The 21,604-nt window shown below is 39.8% G+C and overlaps 1 protein-coding gene across 6 annotated transcripts in view; it reads left to right on the top strand.

The window, feature by feature from the left end:
* LOC131942148 (H(+)/Cl(-) exchange transporter 4) overlaps nucleotides 1-21,604 on the top strand; it is a 97,298-nt gene that overhangs the window by 49,301 nt on the left and 26,393 nt on the right. The window contains exon 1 of one of the 6 annotated variants that reach the window (XM_059301878.1): nucleotides 6,794-7,128. The exons of the other annotated variants lie outside the window; for them this stretch is intronic. The gene's annotated coding sequence lies outside the window, so the exon portion shown is untranslated. Of the gene's footprint in view, nucleotides 1-6,793; nucleotides 7,129-21,604 lie in introns of those variants that run through there. 6 annotated transcript variants of the gene reach the window in all.

The raw sequence follows: 21,604 nt of genomic DNA, 5'->3' as shown, positions 1-21,604 counted from the left end.
GAAGTATGACGTCGACACATTTAGCGCACAGAGTAGAATAATAATCATTAAAAAAGTTTTAAAAAACCCACGTTTTCTGATTGAACTAAAAAGTAGAAAATAAATACTATACATCACAATAATGCAAGCGATCACTCTACTATAAGCGATGAAAAACGTGGGGCGCCGAAGTAAAAGTTATATTACTATTGATTAGATAATACTATTGACTTTTATTAGGGAGCTTGTAGAGAGTCAACAGTATTAGAAACTGTAAGAAAATCACGGCGCCCCACGTTTTTGATCGCTTATAGTAGAGTGATCGCTTGCATTATTGTGATGTATAGTATTTATTTTCTACTTTTTAGTTCAATCAGAAAACGTGGGTTTTTTAAAACTTTTTTAATGATTATTATTTTCTACTTTTTAGTCTTTGTCTGTTTGTTTGCATTAAAATCTTGCTATCGATTTTATCTTTTCACTTTTTTTTGGGTAAACGAAGACAACTCGTAAAAAGACAACTCGTAAAAAGACAACTCGTAAAAAGACAACTCGTAAAAAGACAACTCGTAAAAAACACGTTGTTTGAATACGTTACTGACTAGAACACATAGATTTGAACCCGTGTCGAGTGGGATAGCAATCGTGTGCCCAACCACTCGACCATATCGTCTCCCCCAAACTGGCCTACCTCCTGTAAGTTTAAACTCGGTTCAAGCTAAATTACCTGCCCCTAAGCCTGTGGCGACATGTGATCGTTCGCTTCACTGCGCGCGAGGTACGCGTCGCTGGTTTTTTTTCTAATGGCTAGCAGAGGAGAATTATATATATAGATTATATAGCGGTCTAAAATGCTCAATAAAATGTTTCCATTGATCAATTTAGTAATAATAACAATTGAATATTCAATGGTCATCCAAAAGAAAGCTTCCCTGAAAATTTCAGCGCGCTAGCTATCTGGGAAGTGCCAGAAATTTCGATCGCAAGATTTGATTGGAAAGACAAACAAACAGAGAAAGCAAGTTAAAGAAAACGTGGAAAAATAATCTCAAGCCGGATAGTGCACACATTGATATGACGTCATTGATTATCGATATTCAATACAAAGGCAATTTGGTCTAATCTAAGTGGTTTGCGTGAAGAGTTTCTTTCATACAATTCTTTGGGTAGGGGCGAAGCCCCACCCCCGCGTAAGAACGTCTGAGCCCCCCCCCCCCTCCCCAACTCAAAAGAAATTTCCTCATCGATACTCTATAATAAAATTACCGCCTAATTAATGTGTCTAATCTTAAAAGTGGTTTTCTTGCAATGGGACGGTAGACATGTTGTTTTTTTTGGGGGGGGGGGTGGAGGGGTGGGGGGGGTGTGTGTGTGTGGGGGGGGGGGGTGGAGGGGCGGGGGGGGGTGTGTGTGGGGGGGGGGGTGGGGGGGGTTGGTTTCAGTGTTTCTTTCAGACTTTTTCCTCCCCGGAGAGGGGTGGGGGTACTTGAAATTTTCGGGGGCGGGGGTAGAATTTTCTGGGAGGGGGCGGACACTGGAAAAAGTATATAATTATATTTCGTTGAATGGGACGGTAGACATGTTTTTTTTTTGGGGGGGGGGGGGGGGATGTGGAGGGGTGGGGGGGGGGGGGGGGTGGTGGTGTGTGTGTGGGGGGTGGGGGGTGGGGGTGGGTTGGTTTCAGTGTTTCTTTCAGAGTTTTTCCTCCCCGGAGAGGGGTGGGGGTAATTGAAATTTTCGGGGGCGGGGGTAGAATTTTCTGGGAGGGGGCGGACACTGGAAAAAGTATATAATTATATTTCGTTTTTTTTTGGGGGGTGGGGGTGGAGAGGGGGGGGGGGTGGAGGGGTGGGGGGGGGCGGTGTGTGGAGGGGGGTGGTGTGTGTGGGGGGTGTGTGTGGGGGGGTGGTGTGTGGGGTGGGGGGGGTGGGGGTGGTGTGTGGGGGGTGGGTTGGTTTTAGTTTAGAGAAAAGAGACATCACTATCAACCTAGCGCCCGGTGTATCCTTCCTCAACGGGCCATTTTTCTCGTTAATACTAATAGTTTCGCTGTCTCTCTATGTATCTATCTATCTATCTATCTGTCTGACAAGAACGCTCTAGAGAAAACACAAGGAAATTAAAAACTCTCACAGTGAAACGAAAGACGAAGTATGACGCGGTCACATTTAGCATAGAGTAGAACATAATCTCAAACCAGAGAGTGCACACAGTAATATAATGACGTCATTGATTATCGCGTAAACATTGAATAAAAAGGAAATGTTGTCTAATCTAAATGGTTTGCGTGAAGAGTTTCTTGCATACAATTCTTCGGGTAGGGGCGAAGCCCCACCCCACGCGTAACAACGTCTGAGCCCCCCCCCTCCCCAACTCAAAAGAAATTTCTTCATCGATACTCTATAATAAAATTACCGCCTAATTAATGTGTCTAATCTAAAAAGTGGTTTTCTTGCAATTTCTTTAATGCAATTCTTCGGGTAGTGGCTAAGCGCGACACCAGTGTTTCTTTCAGACTTTTTCCTCCCCGGAGAGGGGTGGGGGTAATTGAAATTTTCGGGGGCGGGGGTAGAATTTTCGGGAAGGGGGGCGGACACTGGAAAAAGTATATAATTATATTTCGTTGAATGGGACGGTAGACATGATTTTTTTGGGAGTGGGGGGTAGGGGGTGGGGGTGGTGGGGGGGGGTGGGGTGGGGTGGTTTCCTCATCGATACTCTATAATAAAATTACCGCCTAATTAATGTGTCTAATCTAAAAAGTGGTTTTCTCGCAATTTCTTTAATGCAATTCTTCGCGTTGTGGCTAAGCGCGACACCAGTGTTTCTTTCAGACTTTTTCCTCCCCGGAGAGAAGTGGGGGTACTTGAAATTTTCGGGGGCGGGGGGTAGAATTTTCGGGGAGGGGGCGGACACTGGAAAAAGTATATAATTATATTTCGTTGAATGGGACGGTAGACATGTTTTTTTGGGGGTGGGGGTGGGGGTGGGGTGGGGGTGGGGTTGGGGGGTGGTGGGTGGGGTGGGGGTGGGGGGGTGGTGTGTGTGGGGGGGTGGGTTGGTTTTAGTTTAGAGAAAAGAGACAGCACTATCAACATAGCGCCCGGTGTATCCTTCCTCAACGGGCCATTTTTCTCGTGTCATTATAATTATCTTAATTTTGTTTTTAATCGAAGAACAGTGTTGAAAATATATTCTCGGAAAGGCAATCAATTTTACGTTTGGGTATGAATGGTGAATACTACACCAAAATTGTGTCTGCAGTTTTTCATCTTACTCGGAATCATTCTGCAAATCAAAGAATTCATCTTGTAATTCATCGGGAATGCTGGCAACATCATGGGAAGAAGAGAATGAGTAATGCGTAAATGCAGATTCTTCTTTTTCAGCTCAGAGAAATAGCGATGCAGTTCGTTTTCAAGAGATTCTAGATGCCCAGAAATCGCTTCTTTCAAAATTTCTCAAATTAACAATATTTTCTAGATTTATTTTCTTTACCAATTTTGCAGCTTTGATAAAAAATGCCCCGAGATTATCATGGAAAGTTATAATATTCGTTCATTTTCCCTGAAGCTTCAGGTTAAGCTTATCTTGATATTCGAACACATCTGCTAGGTATGATACTCTCTCCAACCACTCTATGTCGTTTTAAGTATACCAAAAAGTCTTGTTTCCTTTGCACTTCCAAAAACAATTTGATTTCAGATTTCAATTCATAAACACAATTTACAACATTTGGTTTGACAGCCAGCGTACTGTAGTGTAGAAGAGCAGAACCTCGTGATATATATATATATATTAATGTTTTTGCTCAGTTCTTTGAAGGCTCCAGATTTTATATAATTTACGACTTATACTAGCAATGGACTCTTGATGTCGATTGGTTAGGGCAGTGGTTAGGGAGCTAAATCTTTTCTGTTTTCTGAAAGCCCGATTTTGAGCTAAGCATAGATGGCGCATCATCCGTACAAACCCCCACAGCCGTTCTAACCCATTTTAATCATCCAGTTTCAAAAAAGGTATTTATTTTCTCCATGCTATCTTCACAAAAGAGCAACTCTTCTTTGCTATCATCCGCATGAATATAGACACAGACCAGCAACTGCGAACACGAACTCACGTCTGTTGATTTATCAACTTGAAAAGCAAACAATGGTGAAAGCTTAATTTCGATAAAAATGTGTTATTTAACATTTACGTACATGCAACGTTTGATGAGATTTTCTCCAATTGTTTTTTTTTTTTTTTTTGCTTGGCATTTTCTATCGCGACTTCATTTGATGCTTGCACTAATGCTGGTGAAAACTTCCTGTTCGATCAAGTCTCTGGCGTTTGCAACTAGCTTCTTATCTACGAAAGAACTCCATATATTTTTTGGTATGTTCCGAATGACTCGTCTCAAATGGTGTTTTAGTTTTGAAGATTTCATAGATTCGTGACTGAGAACAACTTTGTACAGTGCGCTTTGTTTCTTCTCTATTACATTTCCAGTTATGTTAATGAAGCCGAATTTCAAAAATTCTTCTAAATATTTGTTTTGTTTCAAATTACTAAGGTTTAGTATAACCGTTGGCGACCCCCCAGAAAGACCTTTGCGACCCCCACGGGGGTCGCGACCCCCAGGTTGGGAACCCGTGACCTAGTGTCTTTAATCCTAACCCTTGACTCATCAATGGGGAGGCTGAACCTGCTGCTGCAGGGGTCCCCAACATCTAGCAGGGGGGTCGACAAAATTTAGCTAGACCTTCCCCCCACCCCCCAACATTTAAAAAGTCCCAAAATGTGCCTTGCTTCAACCCATTTTTTTTACTTGAACCGAGGGTATTTTTTACTCCAATCCCAACCATAATTCTAAGTCCATTCCTGGCCGTTTCCTAAACTTGGCCTTAACCCTAACTCTAATCATAACCACAACCGCGGTACCAGCAAGAACCTCGACACGTTACCATATTTTCCTGCCGGATGACAATACAAGTACCGCCGCACGCGTCTACTGGAAACGGAAACGAGGAAGACAGTTCCTGTCATGCACACATCTAACCTGAACTAGGTCACCTAACCGACTTTCTCAGTGATGGTTTTAACGTGGTCATAACATCGTCTACAGTTCAGCCTTAAACTGTGGTCCATCTTTCCCATAGAACTGTTTCAAGCGTGTTTCGCTAGCAATGCTGTATCAACCATCTTGCCTCAGTTTTAACCCTACCCTTAACCCTAACTGGAACGGCGATAACATTAGTTTTAAAAAAAGTAATTTCGCCCTGGTATATGGGCTTAGGTTAAGGAAGTATTTATATTTTTTCTGTACTTTTTGATATAGTGCTATTTTTATTTTATTTGAAAAACATAGTACTTCTAAGGAAGTACAAAAATAAAATATGTTAATAGGCCTAGTTGTTCTCCAAGCTGATTTCTATTGCCCTTGACCCTTCATCACCTCACCCCCCTACTCCATTCACTTAAGAGTACTCAAGATAATTTTTGTCCACGCACTTCACACGTCCGCTATCTTGACTACTTCTGTTGTTTATTTACGTCCACAAAAAAAAAATACACAAGAAAAGGCGACTGGAAATATATAAAAACACACTAACAGGCAACTTAAAAATATAAAAACACACAAGCCACTTTAAAAAAATACACGAACAGGTACCATGAAAATATAACACCACTCTAACAGACACATTAAAAAATATAACAACACACTAACGATAACAAGCAACTTTAAAATATGACAGCACACTTTAAAAATATATCTTTAAAATCTGTAAAATATAACACATGCTGAAACGGACTATGATGACCTCTTGCGACACGTGTTCTCTGACGTAGACAATTAGCAATTAACCGAAACATCTATATTATCATAGCCACAAGCCAAAACAAAATCCTTCAAGTGGATTAATAAACTCCGGTTCGTTTATTAATTAGTGCAGGTTTTTTTTTTTAATCCACCAAAGGCGATGTGTAATTTTTTCTTCATTCTTAGACTGTGGGGCAGATCCCTGTGTGTGTGTTGTCTCACATTGTGTGTTGTATCGCAGTGTCGTGTCGCCGTGTGTGTTTCTCACAGTGTCGCCGAGTGTGTTGTCTCACTGTGTCGCCGTGTGCGTTGTGTTGCCCTGTGTGTTTTCTCACAACGCATGTTGTGTCGCCGTGCAGTGTTGTCTCACATCTGTGTCGCCGTGTGTGTTGTCTCACATCTGTGTCGCCGTGTGTGTTGTCTCACATCTGTGTCGCCGTGTGTGTTGTGTCGCCGTGTGTGCTGTCTCACACCGTGTGCTGTATCGCCGTGTTGTGTCGCCGTGTGTGTTGTCTCACTGTGTCGCCGTGTGCGTTGTGTTGCCCTGTGTGTTTTCTCACACCGCGTGTTGTGTCGCAGTGTGTGTTGTGTCGCCGTGTGTGTTGTCTCACATCTGTGTCGCCGTGTGTGTTGTGTCGCCGTGTGTGTTGTGTCGCCGTATGTGTTGTCTCACATCTGTGTCGCCGTGTGTGTTGTCTCACATGTGTCGCCGTGTGTGTTGTGTCGCCGTGTGTGTTGTGTCGCCGTGTGTGTTGTCTCACATGTGTCGCCGTGTGTGTTGTGTCGCCGTGTGTGTTGTGTCGCCGTGTGTGTTGTCTCACATCTGTGTCGCCGTGTGTGTTGTCTCACATCTGTGTCGCCGTGTGTGTTGTGTTGCCGTGTGTGTCGTCTCCCACCGCGTGCTGTGTCGCCGTGTGTGTTGTCTCACATCTGTGTCGCCGTGTGTGTTGTCTCACATCTGTGTCGCCGTGTGTGTTGTGTTGCCGTGTGTGTCGTCTCCCACCGCGTGCTGTGTCGCCGTGTGTACCTGTCCGTACCACCGTGTCACGAGCTAGCCAGTCGAGGGAGAAAAAAAAAGGGGGCGGATCCCGAGACAGGTCGTTGTGTGGTTATCAATTGTAGTACGTACATATTAAGTGAAGTCTAGGGCGGTCGTGAACCTAGGGAGATGGGGATGGGACGGCGGAGATGAAATTATGAAAACAACGAAACGGATAGTTAGTCAAAGCCTCTGGACAAGGGATAATTAAAAACTGTTTCGAATGTTGATGCGTGTGGTTATGAAACAATTATCTTGTGGATTGTTGGAGTCGGACGGTCCAGGAATATAAGCCTCGTGTGTTGTGGTTGGTTAATTACCAATTCGTCTCATTAGTTCAGCTGCTTCTGTTTTTGTCTAGCTAATTGCTCAGCTGTGTAATTTTTCTGTAGGATTGTGTTTTTTCTGATGGGATACTCCGTTCAGTGTAATGTAGGCCTATTCATGTTGTGTATAGTAGTGTTCTTTTGCATTTGGAAGAAATATACCTCGCTTATATGTGTGGATTTCGTCTTTCGTTTTGGATATATAATGTAGAATATACCTCTCTAATATGTTGCATATTAAGTGATCATTTCGTTGGGATAGCAACTTCACTTCTATTTTTATACTTGTTTTTTGTTCCCTTCGGTATAGACATACCTTGGGTATATTTGTATTTGGTCTGATCTTTGAATGGAATGTATATCGCTTAAATAAATAAAGTATTCTTATATTGTGTGTGCTTTATAATGCTAGTATTTGGGATGTGCACACTTTTTTTTAGCTTAATGACCTAATACATTTATATTTCTGGCTAGACCTACATACCTTAATTGCTAGTTTAGTGTATTGTTTTAGTTACACGAATTAATAATCGTTGTTAAAATGTCAAATATATCGATTAAAGCGTGGGTTAACTCCCCTGCTTACCTGATCATACCAAACTAGGATAAAGTGTCCCTACTCATTTAATGAGTTTATATTTCTTATACATGTTGGTTATGTGGCTCTGTCTTCTTAAGTTCTCACTGTGACGGTATATCCTTATGCCCGGGGGACACATATAATTATACTTTATTCATACTTTTTAAAAAATGTTGTTCCGAGTCTATTATAGCCTACGTAGGGATTCTTTAAAATATGCTTCAGCTTGTTTTGTTTATCTTACTTTAATATCATTGATTTAATTGTACTCTTTATAAATAAGAGATCAGGTACCTATAACAAAGGGGTTATGGTTTGACAATTGTTTTGTTATAATTATATATAGTGCAGATGATATGTTATAAATATCACACTTTTGCAGCATTAAAATAATAACTTTGTGTGTGGGAGATTAGTCAGGGTGAATCGTTGTAATGCTTTTTATGTGTGTGTGTGTGTGTGTGTGTGTTCGGACGGGAAATGGGGGGGGGGGTTGCATGGAGTGATGTTTTTGCCTATTATATCGTTTTAAATTGGAGTAGTTTCCTATAAAGTTGGATGAAAGTGTGATATGCAATTTTTTACGGAAAAGTTTATAAAACAATTTAAGTCCCATTTTTGTTGGATGTGTGGACGATAGCTTTTTTTTTTTTTTTGGGATACTTTAAAAACCTGTTAAAATTTCACTATCAACAAAGATTAGTTATCACGCGATATGTTTGCATGATTTGGTGCGAAGTTCAGGCTAAGTATCGCAAGTCATCGTGTGTTCAGAGGGGCTCAGTTTTTATGCGTACCCAGCAATATTTTAAGTGACGCATATGACGTCACTTGTAGGACGTCACTTGTAGGACGTCATAAGTAGGACGTCACATGTATGACGTCCCGTGTTCTACGTGCATGGCATACCCAAATTCATTCATGTGTGACGGTGCCTAGTTACCAGAAGAGAATATACAGGCGGTTGTTTGTCACACCATCATGCCAACTCTACTTCCCCTGCTATTTGGCCGTCATGAAATCGCCGATTAGCTGTTAAACATTTGACGCTTTTAAACCTTTGATCAGTGCATGCCATCATTGTTATGATGATTACCACTGAATAACGTATCGATTATCACATAGATCAATACGGCGGGCCCATGTGTTACAGTGATCCATAAAAATTTGACATATGGTGGGTCTGACTATCATGTATTTGCAGTCCGTGGATTACTTGCGTACATCGTTCCAGGAATATAGTTTTAAAATGTTATCATGGCCATTTAGTAATGTAATGAGGTTGTTTTTTTTTTGACTGTATCGTTATTCAGGTCAGGTTTAAATTTAGGCTTTCGGAAGGTAAGATCAGTTAGGGTTTGATAGGGGTTATGATTAGGGTTTGATAGGTGTTATGATTAGGGCTTGATAAGGGTAATGATTAGGGCTTGGTAGGGGTTAGAGTTAATACTCGAGGGGAGGGTTAGGTCTAGAGCGGGCTTAGAGTTAGGACTTGAGAGGCTAGAGTTAAGTTTTGAAGTGGGGGGGGGGGGGGTATGGTTAGAGCTTGAGAGGGATTAAAATAAGGGTTTGAAGGGGGTTAGAATTAGGGTTAGCATCAGGTTTATAATCAGTGTTAGGTTCAGGTTTAGACTTTGGATTAAGGCCATAGTTAGGTCTAAGATCAGTGCCTTCTTCATCAAAAGGGTCAGGGCTAGCGTTAGGTTCACCTTTACGATTCTGGTTTGGCGGTGTTAAAAAGAAAGTAGCCTCGAGACACGCCGTGAACATGCAGCAATAACCCTAATGCGATCGCCCTCCCCCCCCCCCCCCCCCCCCCCCCCCACACCCTGGCGTTATAAGCGAAGATGCACAAATCATCGATACAACAGTTTTAACACTGCGCCCGTCTGCAACTGTGACTCGTACCATGCGGCGTCTTTCGATTTGCTTGTGGAAACTAGAAACGATATCAATAACACAGTTTGGTTTAGAGAGTAACCGCTGGTTTTTCTGTGTAGAATTGTGTTGATAGTTGACACATGTGTGCTGTGTACGGTTTACGGATATGTGTAGTTCGGTTCGTGGATGACAGGATGATAACGGTGGATCCGGATAAAAATGTACGGACGATCAGCGTGTCAGTGGTGACCTTTCATCGATAAGTAGGTCAGTTTGTGTTCTAGTTTGGATTATCGATGTGTTTCTATAAATAGGTTTTTGTAGTTAGTTGTGTAAGACTTGGATGGAGAGTTTCTTGGAAGATCTATAAGGTTTTTAGTATAGTGGGTTTTTTGTGATGTGCGATGTTTTTTTATGGTATTCGTTTAGTGTAACACGAGAAATCGATTATCTAACCCAGTGATTAGGTTTGGGCTGTAGTGTCGTGGTCATCGAGACTGAAATATTCGATTACTTGATGTCCGGCTAATTACTGAGTGCTGGTATCCAGAAACTATGTTATCACGCAGTATACGAGTATGTTTATCACGCAGTATACGAGTATGTTTATCACGCAGTATACGAGTATGTTTATCACGCAGTATACGAGTATGTTTATCACGTAGTGTACGAGTATGTCTATCATGCAGTATAGACAGTATACGAGTATGTTTATCACCCAGTATACCAGTATGTTTATCACGCAATATAGGCAGTATGCTAGTATGTTTATCACGCAGTATACGAGTATTTTTATCACGCAGTATACGAGTATGTTTATCAAGCAGTTTATGGTGTGTACGAGTTCAGGGAAGTATTCGGTGATTGTGTGTTTATGTCAGCTTTTAGATTAAGTTTCATAAAAAAAAGTACCCCAAGTGTATATTCAACAAGCGTAAAGGTCAGGGTGGGCCATTAGTAGACAATACATCGTTACACTTACCTCAGTAGTGTAAATATTGGTGACAGGATGACAGCTAGTGGTGACATAGAGCTAGTAGTGGTGACACAGAGCTAGTAGTGGTGACACAGAGCTAGTAGTGGTGACACAGACGGCTAGTAGTGGTGACACAGACAGCTAGTGGTGGTGACACAGACAGCTAGTGGTGGTGACATAGACGGCTAGTGGTGGTGACATAGACGGCTAGTGGTGGTGACACAGACGGCTAGTGGTGGTGACATAGACGGCTTATGGTGGTGACACAGACGGCTTAAAAATGGGTAAAAATAAATGCAGCACTCGTAAATAAAATGTAAAATTATTCAAACCTCCGAGCAAAAACTCTTAACAAATTCAGCAGTAAATGAGTTCTTTCCTATTAAATCTTAAACAAAACAAGATTACTTTTACTTTGACACTTTCAACTGGCATCATTGATAACCCAAGCCTCAATAGCGCATTCTAGCATTCATCACAACCCTTAACTAAATCATTACCTAACGCTGTGTAATTAATTAGCCATTCTTTCTCTAATTAGATCGTCAAGAAAACCACACACAACACACACTGACACCATTATTGTGACATTGTGGGCGATATTCATCGCTATTCTTCACTAGTCATCAGAATCTATAATGTATTGATTATCGTGTGTTACCCTATAAGAATTGTATTACCTGCCTATTTAAAACCCAAAAGATAATTATTGATTTTTAAACATCTTTATCAATATTGATTAAAATAATAAAAATAGGCGTTAAACCTTTTTTTTTTTTTAGCTTTTGTTTATTCTTGCTTAACGATGACGGATAAAATATTCGTATAGCCTGCTAACAGCTATTTTTAACAGCATAAAGCCTAGCACGAATGCTACGTAATCCAGCTTTTTTTCCTTTCGTGACGGCCAAATTCCCTCGTGTAATAATTCATTTGGCTCAGGTTTTTTCTTCACCTCTTCCTGACTCGTGTCAACAGTACGTCACACCATTACAGCGACGAGGCTTCTGTTTGCGGGTCTTCCCAGATCTATTTATAGCTTTAGTCATCCTACTAGATTTTTAGTGGCTTCTTTTTTTTATATAAAAAAAATTAGTTGTTTTAAATCTCAAGGGATTAAATTACAGGGATGTTTTTTTAGATAGTTTCCGGAACGACGTCATCTTTATGCTGAAAATTGGGTTCCTCAGTGTCCACGACAAAGGATTTTGTCACAAAATAAAAATGCGAATGGTCCCATGGGGGTTTGTCCAGGAACGATGTCATACACCGGGAAATGGGGGTGGCGGGGTTGATTTGTGACGTCGTGTTAGTCATCTTGTAAGGGGTGGGGAGGGTGCTTAAAAGATATATATAAATATATTTGTAAATTCATTACATGTTTTGATAATTAAATTTGAAAATGAATCGGTATGTTAAAATGTTTTAAAATTAACAATAAAATGTTCATTTTGTTGGTAGAGGCGTATTATTAATTAGGGAACTAAACAAGGCATTCGTGTAGAAATAAGAGATTTTTCAGGCATCACTTGGGGTGAGGGGATGGAGGGGGGGGGGGGCGCTGCTCCTTTTTCTGACGCAATTGAAAATATATACTTTTACCAATTTACCAGTGTTTGCTCCCCTCCCCCCGGAAAATTAAGTCGCCCCCCTCTCCAACCGAAAGTTTTAAATCCCCCACCCCCTGAAAAAATTGTCTGAAAGAAACGCTGTTAAAATGCACTTTAAAAGTTTATGGTTAAATCGTTTTCTCAGACTACGTGAACGCACTTCATCCGTTATCTTGGAAAGATATGCAAGTACCCCTGTAAACATTAGTACATACATACATTTTCTTCCTAATCCAGAGTTGACAAACAATATTTTTCCTACAACAATCTAGTGTATAGAGTTTGTGGATATTTTGGGGGATCTTGTCCAAATAAGCCCTGCCAAAAATAGTTTAAAAAAAAGAATATGAAACATGTAGTTTTAGTTTTTAACCTAAACTCAACCATGACCATGACCCTAACACTAGAGGCGGATAAGGAGTTGTTGTTTTTTTTATTGCGTGCATTTAAATATGGTGTCTGGACATCAGAAATAGGTTACAAATGGCGGGGCTTAACTTTTCGCCCGTACACTTTCTGTATGTGTCGGAGCTTATTTAGACAAGATCCCAATCTTTTTCTTCATTTTTTGTACAGTTTGTATCACTGGCAGCCAAAGCAAACAAAAAAAACCACACAAAGGGTAAACAGTGAACAGAAAAACAAAATACAGTGTAGGTCTAGAATATGTAAAAGGATATGTTTTGGTCTATATAACTTGACCTTGAATGGGCCACGGTGAACGTCAACACTCACTGTGAAGAAAATATTTGGGGAGGGGTGGGGATGTAGGAGGTGCTTATTGTTTACGACTAGTTTGAACTTTGAACTTGCATGTTTTGTGTACCTTGTCTAATTTTTTTAACCGAGGCTAATTAATCAAGCATGAAAAATATTTTCAAATGCTTATTCCCTAGCTTATTCCTATACAGTAGAATCAGAGTTAAAAAATATTTTTAACAAAACGGGAAAATTGAATTAACATTTCTTCGTCGAGATTATTCTTATTGAGGGTGGGGGAGGAATTCTACTGTACCCAAACGTTAAAAATAAACGGAGTGTGTTTGGGGAAGGGGAGGTGGCGTTGAGTATATTCTGCTTTTGTATTTATACTGTATATACCCAAGCTTTAAAAATCTGTCGTTGCTTGGGGAGTGGGGGGGGGGGGGGGTACGTTTAAATCAAAGCTGGCACGGCCTTTATGAAATGATAAATTAATTGCGACTTTTTAATTACCAGTTTTGCTGCCATGATTCTTTAACTCAGATCGACAAGTCCACAATACCGTTTAGAGATAATTATTTTTAGCGCAATTTCCATTCTGGAGAATTGCGTTTATTAACTCGTCATTTCTGGGAATGGATGGATGAATGTATGGATGAATGTGTGTCCGGGCTTTAAGTCGTATCTCCTCCTCAACGAAGCAATATAGATGACTAGTTCCAAAAGCAATTATGTTAAGCAAAATACGAGAATGAGCATAGGCCATAAAAATTCCGGGTTTCTTTCATGTATTTCCCGGAAAAGCCAAAAAAACTCAAAAAAATTCAGTTTTTGGCCCATATCTCGGCAACCAGACCACTTAGCGAATTGAAACATGTACCAATCGATTCCTGCCATAATTTAGAACAATATTGCCGAAGAAAATTTTCAAAAATATCCTCTCGTTCGGTCACAAATTTTAAAATTACATAAACACCTACAAACCGATCATTCTTCTAGCTTGAACGCACCGCTGCATTATACGTCAGAGCTATTTTTAGATAACATAAGGAAATTGCGCATAAATGTCACTAGACTTTTTTAATTAACTTGTTTTTTGAATGAATGTTAAATTTCTCTTTTAAAATTAATGAATTGGATGCACAATGTTGTTGTTAACATATTAGACGTCAACATCAAGTTAAAGAAAAACCTCTGATCTATTCGCATTATTAAGCCAGCATCTGTTCTATTTCTGGTTTGTCGTTTGAATTTGTCGGTTTTTTCGCGACTTTGTAGGTTATCAATTTATCTGTAATTTTGTATTTATTTTGTAACTTCTTTTTATATTTGTATTTTTTTTTTATATTTGTACGTTTTTTTTTTAATTTGTTATTTTGTTTTTAATATTTGTAAGTTTTTGAATTTATATTTTTAATAACGGTTGACAAACTAGCTTCATCTTACAATAAACCGGGAGTGATCTCCCCTAAACTTTCTCGAATATTTTTATATAAAATAACAGGGGATGGGAACTCGGGCTATAGACATGATTTTTAATCCATTTTAAATACTTAAAGTTTTAAAAATAGAATAAAATCTCGTAGACAAATTAATTGCACACCAAGTGAACGCGAAATAAAAAAGCGCATAATAGTGCGCAATATTATTAGTACTTTTAAAATTTACATTAGTTTTTTGAGAAATCGGAAGTAGCGTAAATTACTACTTCCGGTCAACGGAAATTACTCAAAATTTAACAGAAGATAGAGAATTAGGTCTTTTACTTACATGTGAAATTTCATTTATCTATCTGAAATAGTACTCAAGTCATAGGCTTTTGAAAATTTCAAAGTAGAAAAAGTACCACTTCCGGTTGTCGGAAATCGCTCAAAAGTTTATACGGATCTACGATTTTGATATAATACTTATATATGAAATTTCATCAACCTAGCTGTAACGGTACTCAAGTTATCGTGTTTACACACGGACACACAGACACACACACACACAGACATACGGACAAGATTGCAAAATTATGTTTTTCCGTATCAGTGAGGTGTAAAACGTCGAGATTTGTAAAAATCTCGATTTTTTTTTTTGCACGATTACAATACTTTCTCTATACTACGTATATACGAGAAAGTAAAAAAAGGAATGTGTTTAAAAAATACTCCAAAGTAAAAAAAAATAAACCGGGAGTGATATCCCCTAAACTTTCTCGAATATTCTTATATAAAACAACAGGGGTTGGGAACTCGGGATATAGATCTAGTTATTATTTTTAATCCATTTTAAATACTTAAACTTTTTAAAATAGAATAGAATCTCATTGAAAAAAGTATTGCGCACCAAGCGAACGCCGAATAAAGATGTTCATAATGGTGCGCAATATTATTAGTACTTTATAAATTTAGATGCGTTTTTGGGAAATCGGAAATAGCGTAAATTAGTACTTCCCGCCAACGGAAATTACTCAAAATTTAACAGAAGGTAGAAAATTAGATCTTTTACATGTGAAATTTCATTTATCTATCTGAAACAGTACTCAAGTTATAGGCTTTTGAAAAATTCAAAGTAGAAAAAGTACCACTTCCGGTTATCGGAAATCGCTCAAAAGTTGATACGGATCTACGATTTTGATAAAATACTTATATATGAAATTTCATCAACCTAGCTGTAACGGTACTCAAGTTATCGTGTTTACACACGGACAGACACACACACACACAGACATACGGACAGAATTGCAAAGCCCAGTTTTTCAGACTGGATTACGCATAAAACCTCTTAATTTTAATAAATCTGGATTGATAATTTTTGCCCGATTAAAATAAGTCCTCTATACTTCGGATGTGATGAAGGACTGAGGTGTAATACGGTGAAAATTGTTAAAATTTCAAGTGATTTTTGTGCACGATTACAATACTTTCTCTATACTTCGTATATACGAGAAAGTAAAAACGCTCAGTATTTCCACTCTTTCATGTGTCCACCAAAACGAGGCTAGCATAAATCATTGCTGTCGACTAAACACAGTAATTACATCCGACATCTCTATCCGACTCTCTCCCCACTCCCGTTCACTCCTCTGTTGGGTAATGCCCATTATAAATCTACCCCACTTCTCCAGTCTTCCTTATACCATACATCACTCTACACCCATCTCTCCCTGTATCTTTGTAAATTCTCTATCCCATTTCTCTCTCTCTCTCTCTCCATCTGTCTGACCTCTTTCTATCCCATTTACTCCATCTCAAATTCTCCTCAACTTGTCTCTTTTCTCTCCGTATTCTCCTCTTCCTCTATCCTCTCATTTTTGCTCTGTTTCTCTCCGTCTCTCTAACCCTTTCTCTGCCTGTCTCTCTACTCATAGATTCTTTCAGTCACTCCACCAACCACCCTCCCCCTCCCCCATTCCACTCCCCAATGTCTCTGCCTGTATAGATATTCTTACTCTGTACCCCTTCCTCTTAACTCCCACAATCACTACACATATCTCTTTAACAACTCACTCTCTCTCTGTCCATCCCCCCCCCCCCCCAGATGTAACGAAGTACCTGACGTGTAATTGTGAAATCAATGGACTCAGATATAAAGCCGAAGTTTCTGATATTTCAGGTTATTTATGTCCTGGATATTGACCAGCTTGTTGTGTATCTCCTTTTAGCTTCTGTCTAGTCATGAGCTCAAGAATAGTCTTTAGCTCTGGCATTTTTTTAAAGCTCCGGCAATGTCTTAAGCTCTCTCCTAGACTTGATCTCAATACAAGTCTTAATCTCAATACTAGTCTTAATCTCAATACTAGTCTTAATCTCAATACTAGTCTTAAGATATAGCACAGTTATAAGCTATCACATAGTATTAAGCTCTTTAGTCTATAGCTCTAACTTGAGTCGTCATCTCGTCTATAGCTCTTACTTAACTAGGCGTCTAGTCTACAACTTTTACTTAACTAGGCGTCTAGTCTACAACTTTTACTTAACTAGGCGTCTAGTCTACAACTTTTACTTAACTAGGCGTCTAGTCTACAACTTTTACTTAATTAGGCGTCTAGTCTACAACTTTACTTAATTAGGCGTCTAGTCTACAACTTTTACTTAACTAGGCGACTAGTCTACAACTCTTACCGAACGAGGCGTCCAGTCTATAACTTTTACTTAACTAGGCGTCTAGCCTAAAGCTAACTAATTTTCACTCGGCTTATACAGCATTTGATCTTTCTCCTAGACGACGTGTAAGCTTATTATTTTCATTTTCGACTCCGTTCTAAATTTCAACTACTGAAAGTAATGTGTCTGATTCATCAAGCGCTAATGTGGTCTGAAGTCTGGTCTGGTCAATGTCCCGGTCAGTTTGATGTCTGTTTGGCTGGGATTTGATGGCGTAATGCATGGAAATAAGAAGCACTATTTGGTACTGTTAAATTTTAATCCAGAATTGAAAACAAGATTTTTTTTTTTACTTCATAAGCTCATGCAAATGGGCTAATGTTTTTTTTACGTTCAGCAGTTGGCACCAATATATTAGCTACATATTCAGGTACACTAGTATTTTATTTACTAGTGTTTGTGAACCATTTATTGTGATCCAGTTTTTGTGAGCCACTATTTTATGATCCAGTTTTTGTGAGCCACTATTTTATTATCCAGGTTATTGTGAGCCAATATATTATGAGCCAGTTTTTAGCCAGTATTTAACAGTACAAACTTATGATGCAGAATTTTATCTAAAAATTTGTGGGCTAGTATTTGTGTAATTGCTTTTTTGTTAATGAAATCCGCATTTCGTCATTCCATATTTGAATTACGCAATTTTTTAATTGTTTTACACAGTCCTGCCTACGTTTTCTTTAATCTTCAAATGTTCCATCGCTCTTGTTTAATTTCAATTTCGCATTACCCCCCCCCCCCCCCCCCCCATGAACACAAAGCCAGTCTTAACTCCTGCCCTGCTAACTAGCTCTTCCAAGTCTTACCGTGATAAAAGCGTGTTTTCCTCCTCGCTTCACGATCCCGTTCTATTCTCTCCTACCCACAACAATGCCCGGGGTCTATAGCTCAGAATAGGCTGCTATTGATCCTGTGTTGCATCCCCCGTTATGTAGGCAGAAAATAACAGGGTTTGAGCCGTACGTCATTTATCTGCCTACAGAATTTGTGGGTTTTTTTTTCTCTAAAATCTGAGTGGGCATAACAGTGCCTTATCCGTCATTTATCTGCCTACAGAATTTGTGGGTTTTTTTTCTCTCTAGAATCTGAGTGGGCATAACAGTGCCTTATCCGTCATTCACTCTGACTTGAGACATTTGGTTTGTTTTTAAAATCAGCGTGGGAATCGCTGGGTCGTACTTCTTTGTCTGCCTTTAGAAATTTGGTTTGAAACCAGAAGAGGCATTGCGATCCCATCCGTCTGTTTCTGACTTCAGAAATTGGTTGCTTGTTTTAATTAGACTGGTTATTTCTGCCCAATAGGCCTACGTGTATCTGCCTTTAGACATTGCATTGTTTTTTGTAAATCAGAATTAGCATTGCTGCCTGTTATCGAACATAGCTCAAAGAAATATATAATTTCGGGGTTTTCATCGATCACTCCCACATACAGCTATGTAACTAAAACACATACGTTTTGATGAAAATCAGCCTTTACTTAACACCGTTCCTAAAATTAACACAAAACCTAAATTTAACCCTAAATTTTATTTAGCTTACATCATCTTTACCCTAAAACCCAAATTAACCCTAGACCAAAACTAAACCCCCTCATCTTAACCTAAACACTAACGTAAACTAAGCTCTAACCGCAAAGTAAAACCTAACCGTAAGCTAAAACCCTAAACGTAAACTTAACCCTAACCGTAAACTTAACCCTGACTCTAACACATGACCTAACCCTTAACCATAACCCTAAACGTTATAACATTTATATCTGTGGTTTTTCCCTCCGTGTGGCTACAACTAATCGATAAACAACTTTTTTTTATTAAACGAACTTTAATCTAGATCCTGTCCAACCCACCTCGTCTCCCTGTGACGTCACATCCTCTTCAACTTGTCTCATTAGCATCGCCGTTCTTTTGAGGTGAAATTTTTTTTTCTTGCCTCCGTGTTTGAAGGTTGGCCCGTGTATTCATTAGGTTATGTTTAGGTTTTCTACCAAAGGTCAAAGTTGACCAGGGCCGGGCTGGGCTCTAGCAAAGGGTTGAAAATGTCACGTGATCGTTGGTCCTGGAGAGTTACAGGGGGGGGGGGGGTACAAGGATACTTTTTGGTTAGGATAGGGCTGAACATAGACCTTTTAGTTGATTTCCATAGATGGTTTGTTGTGTACATGTAATCGGTGTAGTTTTGTGATGATAGCAGAGTTTGTTCCAGGCATCTCTGAAGCCCCCCCCCCCCCTCCCGAAAAAATTCTACCGCCCCCCCCCCCCGAACGAAATGAAATTTATATAATTTATAGATAAAATATATACTTTTAACAGTGTCCGCCTCCCCCCCGAAGAAAGTCTACCGCCCCCTCCCTCCCCCCCTCCCTCCCTCTCCCCCCCCCCCCCCCCCCCCCGGAGAAAAAAGTCTGGAAGAAACACTGGATGATAGTATAGCGTTATGGACAATACCCTTTCATTGAGTAGGACGATGAATATCGGGAGGGGGGGGGGGGGTGGGGCGGGTGAATAAAGCTATACAATTTTTATTTTCCCGAAATTTGATGTAAAATGTGTTATTGAAGTCAGACGACAAAGATTTTTTTTTCTGGAACTCCAAACGTGAAACACGCGAGGATAAATTGTGTTAGACAGACAAGAATAAATGGATCAGATTTACGTTACAGGGGGGGGGGGTGTCTATGTAAGTCTAGGTTAGTTGACGGGTCCTGGTTCGAGGTGTTTTATGGGGGTTGTTGAGCCTTGTGTTTGGTCTTGGTGTGTAGCAGTGGGTCTGTCTATGTGGGTTGTCTCATCTTGCTAGTTGGCCAGATTTATGATGAGCTATGTTGCCACCGTGCATTTTGGGGTCGAAGTTTATCGTGGGTCACTTTCGTTGATGGTGTATAGATTTTACTAGGTGATTTAATTGATAGAGCTTTAACAAATCGCTGTTATTTATTAATTTTAAAAATAAGGAACGATCTTTTGACCTGATTTTGTTTTTGAAGCTTTTTTTTTTTTGTTTAAATCTTTTCGATAGAAATCCTGAACACTAAACTTAGCCCATGAAGCGATGGTGTATTCTCTATTTGAATGGTGTTTTACATCAACGACCACACGCCTAGGTATACAGTCACGAACCTCCAGTCTACTATGTTATCCGCCATTTTTTTTAAACGTGGTCCCTGTCACTTTCATGACCATATAATTATCTATTTCGACTTGCCTTATATTTTTTTTAATTAACAGGCATACACCCAACACTGACATTTTTAAAAATTATTAATTTGCTTGTTGTTTTTGCTGGCTTACATTTTAATTACAGGAGTTAAAAAGTTGTGTTTCATAATAGGGGTGTATTCAATCCAAAAAATGAATCTGGTCCTAACTCTACGCTGAACATTAATTTTGTTTTTAAAATACTTTAATTTGAGTTTTATTTTCCGTCAGGTCCGAAAGGGAACTTTACTCACCGGAAAATATTTTGTAAAAGTTATTTTATTCTTGCTTTAAAATATGTCTTCCACTGAACTGCCTTTTAATTTATGTTCCGTTACGCTAACATCAGACGTTAAATCTAACGATTACTTTGATGACGCTGTTGAGAAACGAAAACTGAAATGAATAAATAAGTTATATGGGGAACTGCTCATATATTTTTTACAAAACACAGGAATATTATGAAACTGTCCGTAAGAGGACCGCGGGCCGCAGTGTTTGCGAACACTGAGATTTGCCAAACATGGCAGGGCGGGGTGGGAGACATGCCGAGATAATTAGTTCACAGATCAATCTGACACATCGCGCCCTCTGTCGTCGATTTGTTTAAATTTCAGCACAGCCTCGCTGATGATCATGTGGTGGGGGGGGGGGGGTAAAGCAAGGGAGGGACGATCGCTGGCGGGGTGGCTCGTAATTGGGTTAGGAGTATTTTTTTTTAGTAGTTAAATTGATTTCATCTTTGTTCTTTGTTCAACTTTCCTTCTCAGCCCAGTTTGGGAGCAGTATACCATTGCCATCCAATCTATGAGATCCTGTGCTAGATCTATATCAATACCTCGGTTCACTGAAATTAGAGCGGAGTTCATTAGTTCCATGAAATCGGTGTAATCTGAGTGCTATATCTTTATCAAAACATTAGTTCTTTAAACAGTCCACGAGTTCCTTGGTTCCATGAGACCAGTGCGGTATACGATCTCTTCTGTTCCCGATAAACATTGCGACCTACTAGTTCCTCTGCTGCCCTATAACCAGTGCGGAATTCCTCGGTTCCCTGAGACCGATGCGGAATTCCTCGGTTCCCTGAGACCGATGCGGAATTCCTCAGTTCCCGAAGACCGGAGCAGTCTATGAGTTTCTATGCCATCTCTAAACCAATCCCTTGGTTCCCTAACACGAGTGCGATATCTAAATTCCTTTAGTTCCTCGGTTCCCTGGAGTCCGTCTTTAATTCCCGTACAACTTATTCGTGCTGTCGGCCCGTCTTGCCATATTGCCGTATTGATTCTGTACACACCGCACCCAGAACGGAAAAACCCGCAGAGTTTGGTGCGCTTTATAAGTCTGGCGTGTTTTTTATGTA

Source organism: Physella acuta, unplaced genomic scaffold (genome assembly GCF_028476545.2).
Source record: "Physella acuta isolate Inbredline_101_S28 unplaced genomic scaffold, ASM2847654v3 ptg000390l, whole genome shotgun sequence".
In the NCBI taxonomy this organism is placed as follows: Eukaryota; Metazoa; Mollusca; class Gastropoda; family Physidae; genus Physella; species Physella acuta.
This window is presented reverse-complemented; position numbering and strand designations above follow the sequence as displayed.